This window comes from Crocodylus siamensis, chromosome 1 (assembly GCF_052110815.1).
Source record: "Crocodylus siamensis isolate JL-2025a chromosome 1, ASM5211081v1, whole genome shotgun sequence".
Lineage (NCBI taxonomy): Eukaryota > Metazoa > Chordata > Crocodylia > Crocodylidae > Crocodylus > Crocodylus siamensis.
This window is the reverse complement of record NC_143395.1, coordinates 184,493,959-184,513,174: the sequence shown is the minus strand read 5'-3', so window position 1 is coordinate 184,513,174 and position 19,216 is coordinate 184,493,959. Positions and strand designations below refer to the sequence as shown.

At 45.2% G+C, this 19,216-nt stretch overlaps 1 long non-coding RNA gene across 1 annotated transcript in view; it reads right to left on the bottom strand.

Moving 5' to 3' along the window:
• Window positions 1-19,216, bottom strand: part of LOC149873763 (uncharacterized) — a 42,225-nt gene that overhangs the window by 18,889 nt on the left and 4,120 nt on the right. The window lies entirely within an intron of this gene.

The window sequence follows — 19,216 nt, the reverse complement described above, 5'->3', positions numbered from 1 at the left end:
TTGTGGATGCTGCAATGCTGGGGCAGATGGAGCATCCCACAGGAGTGCAGGGGGCCCTCCACGTACTCAGTAGTGAACCCAGAAGTCCTTCTACTCCACTTCTGAGTCTGTTAGGGAATGTGTTGGGAACTCCTCTGTGTCCCCCTGGCTCAGCAATCAGCTAGAGGGGGACCCCAGGTACCTCCCCCGAGACCCAAGAGGCACCAGTCACTGAGTTGGGGGTTGCAGGGGCCCCCCCGTGTGCTCTATGGCAGACCCAGAAGTGGGCCAGAAGTGCTTTTTGTCCACTTCTGGATCTGCTGCTGAGCATGCTGGGGAGCCCCCTGCTCTTCTGTGGGATTCTCCATGCGCCCCAGCATCACAGCATTCACAAACCGCCTGCTACCTAGAGGTATGTAGAAAAAATATTTAAAGCTGTGTCTATGTCCAAATCACCGGATCTTTCTAAACCTCTCTGAATTGATTCAGAGGGTTCTGATTAGATTCAGAGAGATTAACGGGTCCTCTGATTCGATTCAGATTCAGAGATTCAGACACCAAATCGGACCAAATCTCCACTGAATCGAATCAGGGACCGAAGCTTCACACAGCCCTATTCTTCAAGGCCTCCTAGGCAGGGCTATGCAGCTAACAATGCCTGCCCCTGCACAAACTGGAGCAGACAGGAGAATCTCACCCACCACCACTGGGCCCCTGACCTGCCAACACTACCCCCAGACATGGTCTGACCCACTTCTGACCCCATCATTCCCACAGCTCCCTGTCCCTTTAGATACAGACACAGATGAGACCAGACCACCCCTAATCTATGGCCCCCATGGACATGCCCCCTGGGCCTTGCTCCCTGACAGCTGGGAGGGAAGGAGAGGGTATTATGAGGAGAGGAGATGTGGTTCTCTGGGGTGGCCTGCTAGTCAGCCTTGGCCTGTGTCCTCAGCTGCTGTCAGCTATCTCTCAGTAGACAAGGGAGCCTACCACCATGCTGGGATGCATGCACTGGGACCCCCCTGGCCAGATGTCACTGGCAGAGCACCCAGTCAGGCCCTGTAATGCTTATACAGTGCTCTACCAGTAGGGTTTCCAACTAAACTGTTACACTTCCACTGGTTCATTTGAACACTTCCATGCACCCATAGTAATCATAACTCTGTAGTTTCCCAAGTCAAAGTCCGTGTGAAGTGTGCAGCCAAAAGCAGACCAGAGAACAAATAACAGCCATGTGATTCTTGCTCCCTTCTTACACTCTGGAGTCAAAAGGTAGTAAGTTATTTTATCCTTTTCAGGATGTAGTTGAGTCCATCTTATGCACAACGGCAGCTACATTGGTAATTGTGTATGGGGGGAAAAGATCCTCCCATTCAATTACCCTCACTACCCCTCCTCCAGAATCTTGGCGGATGAGCATATGATGAGTTCTTCCTTCCCCACTTCCTCTCTACAGCTGGAGCAGGGCAAAACAGAGAAGCTGTTAAGTCCCCTTTGCTCCCCTGCATAGCCCAGAAAGTATTGTGTCAACCTAGCCCTGCCCTATCAGCTTCAGCATATTCTGAATCTACTAAAGTTGCTCAAAGTCCACTATAGTTATTTCAGGGGAGACTTTAAAGAGATTTGCAAAAAGGGATCTAATTGTCCAAGCAGTTGCATTAGGTTCAAACGAGAGTAACTCAGTCAACTTTAACGGACTCACACCAGAAAAAGGTTTGTAGAGACACTCTGGCAAACCAGGTAATGGAAATAAGTCTGGAAAATGCTAAAGGTTTCACGGAACCAATCTTACATCAGATTCCCATTTAATCATCTGTATATCTACAGCACCCAGATAATGACCTTGGAAAATAGCTCACTGCTGCTGTAGCAGAAAGTACATATAAATATATTGTGCTTCAATAAATAATATAATTAAGAATGATCTTTCCCGTATCCTGAATTCAACATGAAAACCATATTAAACCAGGCCATATGCATTTCAGAGACAGTAATGGTACAAAGAAATATAGATGAATAGAGCAGACATCCAGATATGCAAAACTGCCGTCAGCTTGGGATATGTGCAAGAATTTCAAAGTGATGGTTTTCATTAACAGTTTAGTTGAATGTCCTTAAAAACCCTATTGGAAAATTGCACTTAAACGTATTTGTGCTTGGAAAAGTAAAGCAGATAGCAGAAATTAATAGCATTATTTACAATACTTCCAGACCAATCTTGCTCCCACTGAACCCAAGGGTACTATTTTCAGGGACTTCAGCTGAAACAGGTTCACACCCCAGCTCTATAAGGACAGGATTACAGTGATCACTGTTCCTGCAGTAATGACTATAAATTGTTTCTGCTCAAAGAATATCTATGACTAGATTGTGATTTGCACAGATTTGTTACTCTATGAACAGATCATGAACAGTTTCCTGCAAATTTTCAAGATTTCATCTTGAAATAACTGCAGCTTCCCCATAAAAAAGAGCCATCATCTGCCCTACAGGCAGTTGACCACCTCACACTTCAGGCAGTATGCCAATCCTCAACCATCCAGACCTGCTGCAGATGGAATTTAAGAACCATTGTGTAACCCTGGGACTTAGAGAAAAGATTCAGTCCCCAGTGACTGTGGAGGACCCATTACCCTTCCTTGCCCTCCCTCCCCCCTATGCCCAAATGACCCTAAAGCTGGAAAGGTCCTAGGAAGAGGAGACAAAAGAAGGAGACAAAGCATTATGGAAAATGGCAGGCAGGGGAGGTAGGGATGTTCTGTGATTCCCTTTTAAGAGAGACATGCATCTGCCAATATGACCCATCATCTTGGGAAGTGCGTTATCTGCCCAAGGTCAAAAACTGAACTATCATGGAAAAGTTGCCACCATTCTGACTAATTCCCCATGCAGATGCCAATGATACTTCCAGGCATGACCCAAATCAGTTCACAAGTGACTCCAAGTCTCTGGGAACACAGGTGCAGGAGTTGGGAGCCTTGGTAGTCCTCTTGTCAGTAGTCACAGTGAAAAGTAAAGGCTCAGGCAGAGACAAATGGGTGGATTCTGGAGATGAATGCATGGCTTTGAAAATGGTGCCGTCAGGGATATGGTTTCCTCAACCATAGGATAGTATTCTATGAAGTGGGAAGTGGTGGAGCCCATCTGACTAGAAAGGGCATCTTTGGACACTGTCTAACCTATTGAGGAGGATCCACAAGAGGAGGATGATAACCACCATCATGATGATGGTGATGAGAACAAGGATGACAATGTTGATTATAATATAGTTTTAGCACTGGCATGTCACCAGGGAGTGAAAAATGGCCACAAGGAAGACAGGAATGAGAATGATAGATATCTAAAGTTCAGAACATTGGACATACCTATTTATAAATGCCAAGAAATGGGAAAAGAAATAGGGAAAGCTGGAGAGCTTAGTCTACAACCAAAGGTATGACATAACAGAAACTTGGTGGAACACAGTGTGGGACTAGAATCCTGACACAAAAGAGTGTAACTCATTTAGGATGGGCAGGCAGAGGGAAAAAGGGAAGAGATGTTGGCACTGTATATCAGGAATGTGTATACTTGCTTTAAAGCCCATAAAGAGAGCACTCGGGAACCAGGAGCAGGAAGGAGAGGAGGGATTCAGGCACACGTGTCCCGCATGCACATGTGCCCCCTTACCTGACTCGAGGCAGAGGCAGATGCAGCAGCAGCGGAGCCAACAGTGGAGGCAGCATCAGCTGATCCCCCTAAGGTAAGTGGGCAGAGGGACTGGATACAGCTGAGCTGGATCCAGAGGAGAAGCCCCCCGGATCCCTCTTAGCTGAGCCAGTAGGGAGCCGCACTCCTGAGCCGCACTGCACAAACAAAGTGCACAAACAGAGCGCGCAAACAGAGCACACCGGCATTCATGCCAGTGTTCACGTCGGCGGGCAAGCAGGAAGGGCCAGGAGGGAGACGCCTGCTAGGGCAGGGCGAAGGCACTGCACTAAGCTATAAATAAACAGCAACTCCTATGATGGTGTCAACACGGAGTGCTGCCAGGGCCCCTGGCCGGGGGGCGCAGCCTACCCACGACTTGTCTGAGGCCTCCACCCATGGGGGAGCTGGCATCCCCCCACCCTCTAGCCAGTGGGGGTTGCCCAGCAAGGCCCAAGGGGGCAGGGATTGGGGACCCCCACATCTGTTCTGCAGGCACCTGCCTTAGGGCCCTGGAGGCATGGATGAGGCAGCTCCAGGAAGAGGTTAGCATGCTGAGGGGAATCAGGGAGGTGGAGGATGAAATTGATGGTTATTTCCTTTCCTTGCAGGGCCACACACCCAAGGAAGAAGCACCTTGGGAGGTGCCTTCCACTGCAGAGTGGCAGATGGTTACCTCCAGAACCAGGGCTGCTCACAACACAACAGTACCAGTTCCTCCAGTCCAGCTGGAGAACAGGTACAAGGCCCTAGCAACACTGGAGGAGAAAGAAGGAGAGGAGGCAACTGGAGAGGAGGCAACTCCACACTCTCCATGCTCCGAACAGGCTGAAGGAGCTAAGTAGTCCTGGAGGAGAAAGCATTGAGTGATCATCATAGGCGACGCCGTCCTGAGAGGTACAGAGGGCCCCATCTGTCGCCAGGACCCCTCGACACGCTAGGTCTACTGCCTACCCGGAGCAAAGATTCAGGACGTGAGGGGGATGATCCAGGCCACAATCCAGCCTACCAATTCCTATGGTCCTAATCCATGTGGGTACTAATGATGTGACCAGGAGAAGCCCTGATCACCTGATGGTGGACTACTGGGGCATGCTGAAGGAGATAGGTGCACAGGTGGTATTCTCTTCTGTCCTACCAGTGAGCAGATGTGGAAGACGGCATGAGACATGCATCACAGAGACCAACTGGCGGCTTCAGGAACGGTGTCTTGAGGCAGGCTTTGGCTTCCTTGACAACGACTGACACATCACGACAAGAGACATGCTCGGATGGGATGGGATCCACCTTTCTCCTCAAGGTAAGCATGTGTTCTCTTCTAGGTTGGCAGATCTCCTCTGGTGGGCTTTAAACTAGGCTCATCGGGGGAAGGGGAAGATGAGGGTGGAGGAAGCCTTGGACTGCTAAATGAAATAGCACCCATAAGTACAGCCCAATATAGACTGACGAGCGGAACACATACGCAAGTAAGCAACAGGGGCCAGGGCAATACTGAGATTAGGGGGCCAATGCACACATCCTCACAAGGCCTCAAATGCCTCTACACAAACGCTTGTAGTATGGGAAACAAGCAAGAGGAATTTACCCTCCTGCTAGCTGACACCAACCCAGACATAGTAGGACTCACAGAAACACGGTGGGACCCAAAGCATGCCTGGGCAGTGAATATCAAGGACAATAGGATGTACAGGAGGGACAGGACAGGAAGGAAAGGTGGGGGTGTGGCGCTCTACATTAAGGAGGAATACACATCCTCAGCAGGTAGCACAGAGTCAGAGGAGGGGCAAACGGAAGTCTCTGGGTTAGAATACAAGGCAATCGAGGGGAAAGAGACTTAATGGTGGTGGTCTACTACAGACCACCCAACCAAGGGGAAGAGCTAGACCAGGAATTCTTAAGTCAGCTCATGGAGGTAGTTAGGTCAAAGGACGTGGTCGTCATGGGTGACCTGAACTTTCCAGACATCTGCTGGGAAGAGCAGTCAGCCAGGTCTGACTGCTCATGTAGGTTCCTAGCCCAAATGCAGGACCTCCATCTAACCCAGGAGGTGCACAGCCCCACCAGGGGAGATGCCTTGTTGGACCTGGTGCTGGCCACAGGTGACGACCTGGTGAGCGGGTCCTTGACCACCTGGGTGACAGTGATCATCACCTGCTGGAATTCACCAACCAGCGCAAGGTGGCAAAGCCCTGCAGCAAGGCATCAGCCCTAGATTTCAGGAGGGCAGACTTCAATAAGCTAAGGAGAATAGTCAGGGAAGCACTGAGGTCCCAGAAGGGAGGAGAGCCAAGTGTCCAAGGAGAGTGGTCGCTCCTTAAGGAGACGATCCTCCAAACCCAAAGGGAGGTAATCCCAACACGGATCAAAGGCAGCAGGAGGGTGCAAAAGCCCCCATAGCTCACCAAAAGCATCTGGGAATGTCTTCTCACTAAAAGGGAGGCGTACACCCAATGGAAGGGAGGGGCCATCACCAGGGAGGACTATACTGCAGTTGCTCAGGGATGCAGGGGGGCAGTCAGGAAGCCCAAGGCTGAGATGAAACTGGGACTAGCTACCTGGATCAAGGACAACAAGAAGTCCTTTTTTAAATACATAGGGGACACAAAGAAGGTACCTGGTAACGTGGGGCCCCTGCAAGACACGTTAGGAAATTTGATTGGCACACCAGATGACAAAGCCATTTAATGACTTCTTTACCTCCATTTTCCTGAGCAGGGACCGGATCAGCCCCCACACTGGGTCCCCCTCAGGCCCCAGGTGAGGCGCACCTAAGCCAAGGGTCAGTGAGGATCTAGTCAGGTAACTTCTGGAGGGACTGGATGTATTTAAATCAGCTGGTCTGGACGATCTCCACCCCAGAGTGCTGAGGGAATTGCGTGAGGTCATTGCGGGACCCTTGGCCTGGCTTTACGAGCACTCGTGGTGCTCTGGTGTGGTGCGAGAGGACTGGAAGAGGGCCAATGTGGTTCCCGTCTTCAAAAAAGGGAGGAAGGAGGATCCAGGAAACTATAGGGCAGTTAGTCTTACCTTGATCTTGGGAAAGCTTTTTGAGAGAATTATTCTGGCCCATGTCCACGAAGGGCCAGCAGGGGAGATTATGCTTAGGGGCAACCAACACAGGTTCATTAGAGGCAGGTACTGTCAGACCAACCTGGTGGCCTTCTACAACCAGGTCACGAAATCCTTAGATGCAGGGGTAGCAGTGGACATAGTCTTTCTAGACATTCGGAAGGCTTTCAACACTGTCTCTCACCCCATTCTCATTAAAAAACTGGGGGACTGTCATGTCAACACCTACAGAGTCAAATGGGTCACCAGCTGGCTGGAGGGCTGCACCCAGAGAGTGGTAGTGGATGGGTCATTTTCGACCTGGAGGGATGTGGGCAGTGGGGTCCCCCAGGGGTCCTCAGGCCCGCACTGTTCAACATCTTCATCAGTGACTTGGACGAAGGGGTAAATAGCACCCTGTTCAAATTTGCTGATGACACTAAGATGTGGGGCGGATGTGGGCATGCTAGAAGGAAGGAATAGGCTACAATTGGACCTAGACAGGTTACAAGGGTGGGCGGACGAGAAGAGGATGGGTTTCAACACTGACAAGTGCAAGGTGCTGCACCTGGAGAGGAAGGACCAGCAGCATACCTACAGGTTGGGGAACTCCCTTCTCATCAGTGCAGAGGCAGAAAGGGATCTTGGAGTCATCACTGATGCCAAGATGAACATGGGCCGGCAGTGTGGGGATACAGTCAGGAGGGCCAACTGCACCTTGTCATGCATCCACAGATGCATCTCAAGCAGGTCCAAGGAGGTGATCCTCCCCCTCTCTGCAGCACTGGTCAGGCCGCAGCTGGAGTACTGCATCCAGTTCTGGGCATCGCACTTCAAGAGGGATGTGGACAACATGGAGAGGGTCCAGAGGAGGGCCACTCGCATGATTAGGGGGCAGCAGGGCAGGCCCTACAAGGAGAGGCTACGGGACCTGAACCTGTTCAGCCTCCACAAGAGAAGGCTGAGGGGAGATCTAGTGGCCTGTTACAAACTAGTCAGAGGGGAGCAGCAGGCACTGGGGGAGTCCTTGTCCCCCCAAGCGCTTCCAGGAGTGACTAGAAATAACAGTCACAAGCTGGCAGAGGGTAAATTCAGATTAGACATCAGGAGGTGCTACTTCACTGTCAGGGCGGCTAGGATCTGGAACCAACTTCCAAGAGAAGTGGTGCCGGCTCCTACCCTGGGGGTCTTTAAGACAAGGCTAGACAATCACCTTGCTGGGGTCATTTGACCCCAGTACTCTTTCCTGCCATGGCAGGCAGTTGGACTTGATCTGCTCAGGTCCCTTCTGACCCTACTAAATATGAAACTAGGAAACTATGAAAAGGGGCATGTTTGTTGAATGTCTCTGGGTAAAAATAATAGGGAGAAAGGATATGGCCAGAGTCATGGGGGGGGTCTACTATGAATCCTCTGATCAAGAAGTGCTGATGGACAAAGTTTTTTTTAAACAACTGTTAGAAGTACACCAAGCACTGGAAGCTGGGGGCAATGGGGAACTTCGAGTGCCCAGATCATCTGTTAAAAAGCAATATGGCAGGACATAGCCAGACCATTCAGCTCTTTGAATATATTAAGGACAACTTGTTTCAGCAGATGGAGGAAACTGGTACAAAAGCAGCTCCTTTCCATTTTGTTCTGGCTAGTAGGAGGGGATGCATTTAGAATCTAAAGGTGGAAGAAAATGTGAGAGGAAGTGATCAAGAAATGATATAGTGCAGTAATCTAAAGAAAAGAAGATGTGAAAACAGCAGAACAAGTATTATGGACTTCAGAAAAGCAGACTTCAAAAAACTGAGGGAAATAATAGATAAAATCACCTGGGAATATAACTTGGGGGATAAAGGAGGGCAGAAGAGCTGATAAGTAAAGACAAAATAGAAAACTATCATAATATGAGGGGAAGAAAGCATTATGGTGGCATCAGGAGCTCTTCAATGACCTAAAAATCAAAATGTGGTATACAAAAAGTGGTAACTAGGACATAAAACTCAAGATGTGTATAAAGTAATAGCACAGGCAGTGGGGAATAAAATCAAAGAAAATAGGGCACAGAATGAGTTTCATGTAGCAAGGAACATGGGCAACAAGAAAATGTTTAATAAAAATATTGGAAATAAAAAGGAAAACAAACTAACAGTCCATTGCATAGTGAGAAAGAAAGGCAAATAACAGATAACACAGGGAACGTTCAAGTATTCCAAGTCTTCTTTTCTTCAGTCTTCACAATAAACTTAATTAAATTAATTCTATCAAAGAGATAGGAGTATGCATGGAAGATGCATGGAAAGGACAGGTCACATATTATCTAGATCAGTTGCATGAGTCTAAGGTGGCAGAGCCTGATAAAAGCCTCCACAGAGTGTTTAAGGAACTAGCAGAAGCAATCTGAACCATTAGCAATTAGCTTCAGAAACACATGGAGAACAAGGGAGGTTCTAAAGGACTGAGAAAAGGGCAAACATATTGCCTGTGTTTAACAAAATGGGAAGTGAGGGGAGATGGAGGAGATGAAGACCTGGAAAATTATAGTCCAATCAGCCTAAATTTGTTTCCCAGAAAGATTCTGAAACACATGATTAAACATTCAATTTGCAAGTACCTAGAAAATAGCTAACAAATTAAAAAACAGCTAACATGGACTTATCAAGAACAGATCATGGCAAACCAATCTCATTTGCTCTTTTGACAGGGTAACTGGCTACTGGCTAAGAGGAAAGCAGTAGTTGTGATATATCTTGACTTCATTAAGGCATTGATAATGTCCTACATAACGTGCTCATACTCAAGCTGAAAAAGTATGGGCCAGATGTAGTCACCATCAGATATGTGAAAGACTAGTTGAAAAATTGTTCTCAGAGAGTAATTACTACATTTACTCAGTTCCAAGACAAGGTATTTTCCCCATTTAACATAAGGGAAAAGACCTTCATCTTGAAACTGAGTTTGAGGTTGGGGGAGGAGGGAGGCAGGCAGCTGCTCCGACTCTGGCCCTGGTCTGGGATTGAGGCCACAGTGACAGCTGCTGCATTCCTCCTCCCACTGCCTCTGCACCCCCTGCCTCTCTCTCTCTCTCTCTCTCTCTCTCCCCCCACTACAGTCTTGGGCCCCCTCCCACCTTCCCTCCATGCTGCTTCTGCCACTTGTAGCCTCCCCCCGACACTTCTGCCATAGGCAGCACATAAGTGCTGACAGTGGGGGCACAATCTGCACTGTCGCCACAGCTTCCCCCAGCCCCAATGCTGCCAGGCATTATGTCTGACCAGGCTGCATCCCTACACCCCAAGAATCATGTCACTGCCACCACTCCCGCTGTTGCTGGGCCCTAGTGAGAGGGGCAGATGCTGCAGGGGGGGAAATGAGGGAAGGGGGACAGGGCCCAAGACTGCAGGGAGGGCAGACAGGGAGAAGCAGGGGAGATGAGACAGGGAAGGCAGGAGCCTGATGCTTCAGCGGGGCAGGCACAAGACTGGAGTAAGTGGAGTGGGGGACAAGCAGCAGGGATCAAGCTGCCTGCCCCTCCCACCACCTTCTCCCTACCAGCTGCCCCTACCATGTCCACAGCACTTTCCCTCTACTGCCTACCCCACTGCCTAACTGCCAGTGCCTGCCCCCTACCACTGCTGTCCCTGCTGCAGTGGTGGGGGGGAGGTATTTAAGATGATTTTCCAATAATTAGATTCTATACATGGAAAAGTATAACAAATTTATAAACTTTCCATGTATAAAATCTAATTATGGGCTGCGGAGGTTATTTTACTTTCAGGGTCATCTTAGATTCAGGCAAATGTGGGATTAACGTTTCCTTGTCAAACTGGGAGAACATATCAAGTAGGATCTTATAGATTCATAGATTGATAGATACATAGATGCTAGGGTCAGAAGGGATCTCAACAGATCAAGTCCAACCCCCTGCCCCAGGCAGGAAAGAGTGCTGAGGTCAGATGATCCCAGCCAGATGCTTATCCAACCTTCTCTTACAGACCCCCAAGGTACGAGAGAGAACAACCTCCCTTGGAAGCCCATTCCAAAGTCTGGCCACCCTTACCATGAAGAGGTTTTTCCTGATGTCCAGCCTAAAGCTGCTCTGTCAGTTTGTGACCATTGTTCCTTGTTGCCTCAAGAGGTGCCCTGGTGAACAGAGCATCTCTGATTCCTTGCTGTCTCCCGCCCCCCGCAATGAATTTGTAGGTGGCCACAAGATCACCTCTCAGCCTTTTCTTACGGAGGCTAAAGACATCCAGAACCCTTAGTCTTTCCTCATAGGGCCTGGCCTGCAAACCCTTAGCCATATGAGTGGCCCTCCACTGGACCCTCTCTAGTCTATCAGCATCCTTCTTAAAATACGGTGCGCAAAACTGGACACAGTACTCCAACTGTGGTCTGACCAATGCCACATAGAGGGGAAGTATCACCTCCCTGGTTCTATTTGTTGTGCATCTGCTAATGCATGATAATGTGCAGTTAGCTTTGCTGATGATTTCACCATATTGATGACTCATGTTCATCTTGGAGTCCACTATGACTCCGAGATCTCTTTTGGCTTCTGGGCTGCTAAGAGGGTCATTCCCAAGCCAGTACATGTGTTGGATATTTTTACACCCTAGGTGCATTTGTCCTTGTTGAACTGCATCCTATTGTGTTCTGCCCACATTTCCAGGTCCACCTGCAATCATTCCCTACCCTCTGGTGTCTTCACTTCATGCTACAACTTAGTATTATCCACAAACTTGGACAGAGTACACTTTACTCCTACATCCAAGTCACCCAAGTCATCTTCTAAGGGTCATCCAAGTTATCCAAATCATCTTCTAAGGGTCTGTCCTATACCTGCTTGTAGTTAATATTTTTATTAATGACAGATGATGGAATAAAGTATACATTTACAAGATCTTCTGATGACACCAAGTTCGAAGGGGTTGCAAATGCTTGAGAGGAAAAGCTCAGATTTCAAAGCAATCTTTTCATAGATTCATAGACTGTAAGGGCTGGAAAGGACTTTGCAAGATCATTGGGTCCAGCCCCCCTGCATTAGGCAGGAAAGACAACTGGGGTCAGGTGACCCCAGCAAGGTGACCATCCAGTCTCCTCTTGAAGATTTCCAGGGTAGGTGATTGTACCACCTCTGGAGGGAGACTATTTCACAGTCTGGACACACCAACTGTAAAGAAGTTTTTTCCTAGTGTTAAGCCTGAAACAGTCTTCCAGGTGTTTGTGGCCATTATTCTTGGTACAATTGTTCACTGAGCCACTGATGCATTCCCCTGATGCAGTGGTAAGCTGCTACCAAGTCCCCTCTCAGCCTTCTCTTTTTCAGGCTGAAGAGTCCCAGGTCCCTCAGCCTTTCCTCATATGGCTTGCCATGCAAGTCTTTGATCATACAGGTGGGTCTTCTCTGGATTCTCTAAAGCGTTACCAAGTCCTTGTTGAACTGTAGTGCCCAGAAATGGACTTCAGTACTCCAGCTGCAGTCTCACCAATGCTGAGGAAAGGGGAAGAATAACTTCCTTGGTTTTGCTTGAGATGCATCAATTGATGGATGCCAGAGTATTATTTGCCTTGCTGGCTAGAGTGTCACAATGACAGATCGTATTCATACTGTGGTTTATTATTGCTCCTAGGTCCCTTGCAGTCATGGTGCTGGTCAGTTTGGTATTGCTGAGCCTGTAGGTATGCTGGGGAATGTTCATCCCCAGGTAGAGCACTTTACACTTCACAGTGTTGAACTTCGAGTTCCAATCTGCCCAACTTGCTAGCTTGTCTAGGTCCACCTGTATCTGCAGGCTATCTTTAAGTGTGACCATGCTCCCCTATAACTTGGTGTCATCCACAAACTTGGCCAGTGAGCTCTTCACCCCCACATCCAAATCATTGACAAAGATGTTGAACAGCACTGGACCAAGCACTGACCCCTGAGGGACACCACTGGCCACTTCTAGCCAGGATGACACAGATCCATACATTAGAACTCTCTGGCCTACCCTGCAGCCAGTTCCCTACCCATCTGTCACACAGTTATGCCCCCATTCCTCCAATTTCCCTGGGAGAACATCATGGGATACCAGATCAAAGGCCTTTGGGAAGTTAAGGTAAACCTCCTCTCTCTTATCCAGGTAGTGAGTTACGTGGTTATAGAAGGAAATGAGATTGGTAAGACAAGACCTGCCTGTGGCAAAGCCATGCTGGCTGTCATTCAGAATCCTACCTTCTGCAAGCCTATTGCACATAGACTCCTTAATGACTTTTTCCAGGATTTTTCCTGGGATAGAAGAAGATAGAATCTTGACAAATTTTTGGGGGAGATGGAATTCAAAAAAGACAATTGCGAAGTGCTACACTAAAGTAAATTCTACGTATATAAAAAGGGATTACCTAGCTAAGCAGCAACATGGCAGAAAAATATCTGGGGGAGGGGAGGTAAATGGACCACTACATGAGTCAACAATGGGAGTGTTATGTATAAGACTTGGGAGGTAACTGTTCTAATCCACTTAGCATTGGTAAGCCCTCCATTGGAATACTGTGACAAGATTCAGTCACCAAAGTTATAGACAAAGTAGAAAGTCCAGAGGAAAACAACAAATGAAAGAGATTTTCCTTATGACAGATTAGGAAAGGTTTATGCAGTTGTGCTTGTTTAGTTTAAGCAAAGGAAGCCTGATAGTGAACATGAAACCAGTCTTCCAATAGTATATAAAAGTTTGTTATAAAATAGAAAGTGATTAATTGTTCTTCAGAAGGGGGAAAGACAAGAAGAAATCAGCTCAATTTACAGCAAATTAGATTTAGGTAGGCTATTAGAAGAAACTTTTTTAGTTCTTAGGCTGGTGAAAAACTGGAACAGGAGATGTAGTAAAGTTATAGAATATATTTTTATTGAACTATTTTAAGAGCACATTAAACAAACATCTGCCAAGAATGGTCTACCTATGTTTGATCCTGCCTTGGTGCTATCTTGTGATCCCTGATAGCCTTACAAATGCCAGTCTATGATTTTACAAATTGCTACTTGAGCTGTTTTCCCTACTTATCTCAGTTAGATGGTACTGTTCAGGGATTAGCTGGGTGTGTAAGCATTTCTGCTGTAAATACTCATGTGTACATATCTAACACTTGGTTTTAAAAAGCATCTACATATGCTATTTCTAAATTTGTTTTCTTTGAAAATCAAGTCCAGTAAAACTTACTCTTTAGTATCTGTGGAAAGTAAATGCAAAACATGTTGAAATGAATACTTCAATAATGCACATACATACTCACAGACCATTTTCGTAGAATGCACCTAGTTATAGTCAGCATTCTTAACAGTGGTATTCCTACTTCATTGATCCTCAGCATAGATGTTTTGAAATGATATGGATAACTATTTTCAAGGTAAAAAACACTTGGCCTAAAGAATTTCTCAAAAATGTTTTTTGCTATCTGCTATGTTTTCACCCTGTTTCTTCAGTGGGTGCTCATTAAAATTTAAATATCCAGTTTGCACATACTCCAAATGTCTATGTCTTCTGCATTTAGATTAATTTCTTTTCTAAAAATGAGATGATTCATTAAATAGTCATATTACTTACAAATTAAGCTTTCTTCATTTATTGACCTTTCATTTCTTGCTAAGTTATAGCTCTTGTATAGCATTTTTAATTAGAGAAACGAATCAGGAAAACTTTATGACAGATGGATTAAAAAGAGAAGAGGTTTCTTTTCAGAAACCATGAAGATGACCGACTCATTTAGAATAGTAAAATCTAACATTGGGTCAGATCATCTCTCCCAGATAGGCATGTAAAAAGTCCCCTGACTCTGCAGCACTTTCCAAGCAGAGAATGCATAGGGAAGGCTTGCTATACGGAAATGGATGGGCTGTACACATTCACTCTAACTTTTCCACACCAAGAAATCTTTTTGAGGAAGGTCTTCTAAAGAAACAGCCACCAGACACTAAGGGACTTCCAGAAACACAGTGTTGAAGGAATCCGAGAGGCATAGAAAACTAGGTCCTTCAAGGTCCAAGAATCTAGACGTTACCCACTATTGGGAACTTCTTGAGCAGAAACTCACAAAACTTTCTACCACCCACAACCCTGGTTAGTTTTTTAGCACAGGAGGAGACACTTGACCCATTCACATTCATCTAGTGAACCTGGATAAGGTATATAATAATGCAGAATCAGCACCAGTTGTGTAGGAGACTTATTTCTGGTACTGGGATTTGAAGAATAAAGGAAAATATTTTCTTTTCCTTCTTTTCTTTGACCATCCAGAGGTTATAGCCCAGTTAGATGGACAATGAAGAACTAAAGAGGAGGCCTTTGGAGACTGTGCTCCTGCTTTTTTGTATCTCCCTGAAAGTAAGATAAAAAAAGTTCTAACAGGGCTCACAGGAGTTTGTTTTACAAGGGCATGTATGTCTTTTTTCTGTCTGATTTGACAAACCGTCCCATGAAGTTCACTGATATACTCATAAAAGCTTTGTATTTGGGGAGTTCAACTGAGAGACCGCCTGCCTACTGTTGGCCAATATACAGCCCTTCTGCCATAGTTCCTTATCCAAAATTAGCCCCACATATGTTTGATTTAAGTCAACTCATTAAATAGAAAACTCTTCTTCTAATGTGCCTGCCTTTTGATTCCAAGTATGCAGTGTCTGTAGAACTAAGAAAATAATCTGCAGGATATATTTGTACGGCTTACAGCCAACTCCAAACTAAATGATTATGCTTCTTAAGAGAGCATATGAGTTTAGACATCTGATGCCTGGGTTTATTTTGTAAATTGGAGGGGGGGATGGCAGCCTGATCAAAAATGTTAGCTCTGTGCACACCGGTTTACACTATTCTTATTTGAAACTAAGGAGCTCATTTCATGAATACAATATATCCCATACATAGGAATAACTGGAATAAACAACATACATGAAACTCTTCAGATGTGTAGCCAATAGGGAGCAGTATGGCTACCTCAGCTTTTATAAATCTTTCAGCTATCAGTCTTTCAGAGCTCCAAATGCAAAATCCAGCAGTCTGGGATATCATGTGGATTTACGACTTAGGATTTATGAACTGGTCTGGATAAAATAAGAACTTCTCTGATATTTTTTTCTGAGGTTCTGACAAAAAAAAATTAAGACCTGATTGTGCAAAGCCTGTTGTTTACATATACGCATATAAATATATGGGTAGAGTGTGTTATTATTATTATGATTTTTCATTTACCTATATATTCCCTAATTTTAGCTGGGTTTGTAAACCTCCCAACTTTAGCTAAATACTGCAAGAAATACTATTCCAACCAACCGTATTTCCAAACTGTCTTACAAGCCAGGAAGCAGCAGAAATCTTACAAGAAAATATGTTCTCAAGACATTTCCAGCTCAGTTTCTAGAGTTAAAAAGAGTGTCAATAAATTTTACCAAGGTTTGGAGAGAGGTTGGGATATCTGGAGGCCTACATTATTCAAAGTGTCACCTGGTTTGCGTCATTGTCTGGGGAATTTTGCAGCCCTAAACCTACTGATGGATTACATTAATCCAGTTTAACTTTTTTTTGACCAATTGTGTTCATGTATGTATAATGTTTATGCAGAAATGAGAGAATTATGGCTAGATTTCATAGTAAATAATTGGATTACCTGCATGATTTAAAGTAGGCCTTTTTATGCTAATCATACCCAACTAAATGTAACTTGCCCTTTCAAAGAATCCTAATTCCCTGTCTATCTAGGTCCATGTGTTCTTTATTTCAACCACTTTCATCTGAAGGCAGAAGGTAAGAAAGACATAAGATTTTGGCTAAGAGAAACATTTCCACTCACAATATTGTCTCCTCTATTTGTCCCCATAACCTTGGTGTGATTATTCATTCACAAAGTTCCTTCTTCTCCCAGCTTATTCTGTTGCTCATTTTTAAGCATTTGGTTGCCTCACAGAAAGCAGTATATAGTTTACACAGTGCTTGCTTGGAAAACCTTACAAACTAAGTATCTTCCATGTTCTTTGTCTTTTTTATGCACAGACTTGCCCCTTGCCACCTTGCCAATCTATGCCAGTGCCTTGACTCCAATCTATTGAAATCCTCACCCATGCCTTCATCTCTTCTCACCTTGATTGTAGCAACTCCCTTCTCATCAGCTTCCCAGCTTCTATCATAGGCAGAATCCTGTTAGTAGGCAATATGCATGCACTAATAGAGGACTCCCCATCCATTGCAACATTGTCCTCATTTTAAGAATTCTCTAAGAACTTGTTCCAGTCTACCTCAAGGACTTGTTCCAGTCTGTTCTCAGGTAGGCTTTGTAGCCCAGGCCCACCATGCATCATAGTCTTTGGTCAGAAAGTCTTCTTTCTCCTAGGTTGCTGCAAGCAGTTAGAACATTTTCTTGTTCCCACCCTTTTCAAGAGTTCTCCACCTCACTGCACATTTCAGCTGGCATTGCCTATTTTCTTCTTTCTTCTTTCTCTCCTTTGCCAATCCCCCCGCCCCAACTTTAATTTTAATTGCTTATGTGTTCACAAGTATCCATGGAGATGGATCTGGGAAACCTCACAGTACTGTATATCATAATGGATTCATAAAGCCATGCCCCAGGCTATTTCACTGATATTTGTAAACACAACCACTTACTGGGCTGTCCCAGAAGAGTGGTTGAAGCACCTTGCTACAGTTCTCGAGGCATATGTTTAAGCCCTGCTTTGGACTGATGTTGAAAATGTATCCCCTTAACCCCTCATTGAGCCAATTGTAAATAGGTAGGTCATTCAGGCTGGGTAGTCAAAGATGCATATATGTGACACTACCTTCATAACTTCCTTGTGTGCTATTGGCTGGAGAAACTGGCATGTCTTAACCATATTAACCTGGTTGGCTGTTTGAGCTGACCTTTTTAAAGCCATTGAAAATTTGGCCCTAGGCATGAGAGAACACATCCAATGGAAACTGCTTACCAAAGGGTCCAAGCACTATTCGCCCGGCAGTTCCGTTACCATCAGTTAAGTCAGTGATTCTCAGGCAGGGTGCCATTGCACCTTGGAGTACCTTGAGATCTTTTCAAGAGTGCCTCAGGGTGCATTGCGATATTACCACTGTGACAAGATAAACGTGGAGATTTCCAGTTGGAATTCATAATGTTAAAAACATTCTGACCCATTGCAGTCTTTGCAATACAGTTGCTCTATTAGTTTTCTGTAGTCAAAAAACAAGTGAAAACTAAAAACTGGCATTTTCCAAGGGACACCTTGAGTCTAAAAAAGTTGAGAACCACTGAGTTAAGTTGTGTGATACCTCCAGCAGAGATACCTATAGGCAAAGGTTCTGCAGCCAAAACCCTCTGCAGAGATCTCTGGGAACTCTTAACCCATCTTTTGGATCCCATCAAACCCTTGTCTTTGGCTGGCATAGGGAGAAAGGATCTCGCCTTACAGTGAATGCAGACCTGGTTTGCATTAGCTTCCCCTCCTGCCAGGAATCTCTGGCCTCACAGGAGAGAATGCACAGATCCTGGGAAGAGGAAGAATGCCTCAGAAACAGCTGATTCCCAAATCCATAAGAAAAGACAAGGATCATTCCCAAAGTGGCCCCTGTATGCCTGATCTGAAAGAAACAACACCAACCACTGTTAAGGACTTTTAAAAAGGTGGAATCTAGACTTAGTCCATCATCAGGAAATGTCATAAGATTTAGCTGTTTATCAACTTCTGCAAATGTCTGCAGGCAACAGAACAAGTTCATTAATGACCCCAGCATATTAATAGTAGACATTTAGAATGTTTTAAATTGCTTATTACAGAGCCTCTGATGTGGATCTGAAGTAAAATGTTTTGTTTTAAATTACTGCACGGTTTAGGGCATTTTTCACCATGACTCACGTTATGTAATTAATCTGATTTAGACATTTGTTTTAAATAAAAAAGGAGGAGTCGACATGATAAATTTAAGCTATACAAAATTGCCTTTAAAAAAATTAACCCTTGTTGAAATAAAGAAATCTTGGACTGAGATTCTTTTAGGAAATGTAATAGTATAAGATCTATTAAAATGCAGTCTTATAATAGAAAGGCAGACAAAGCCTTTGCTGCCACTTCAAATCCCTATTTCAGTTTTTGGGAAGAGAGTTCACTAAGAATTCAATGTCACAAGCAAAGAGAAAACTCCTTTTTAGCTAACATGTTAGTGAAAACCTTTAATCCTACTATCCACCAACACCACAAACATTTGATTTAGATTTGTTTTAGGTCACTGGGGAAAGTCAGGAAGGGGGTGGAATGGACTTGAAAATAATTATCCTCCTTTGGCATGGTTTTCTGTAGAGGTCTGTCAACTAACTGGAGGTTTCACTTCTTTTTCAACTCAAGAAGGGAAGGCCTTGGAGTGTAATGGCTTCTATCACTGTTACATCTGTAATATGTTACAACTCACCTGAACAAAAGTGAAAAAGGAAAGCTCTCTAACACCAGGGTCCGCTTACACCAGATAACAAAGAGAGGCAGAGAGATTCCTGTGAG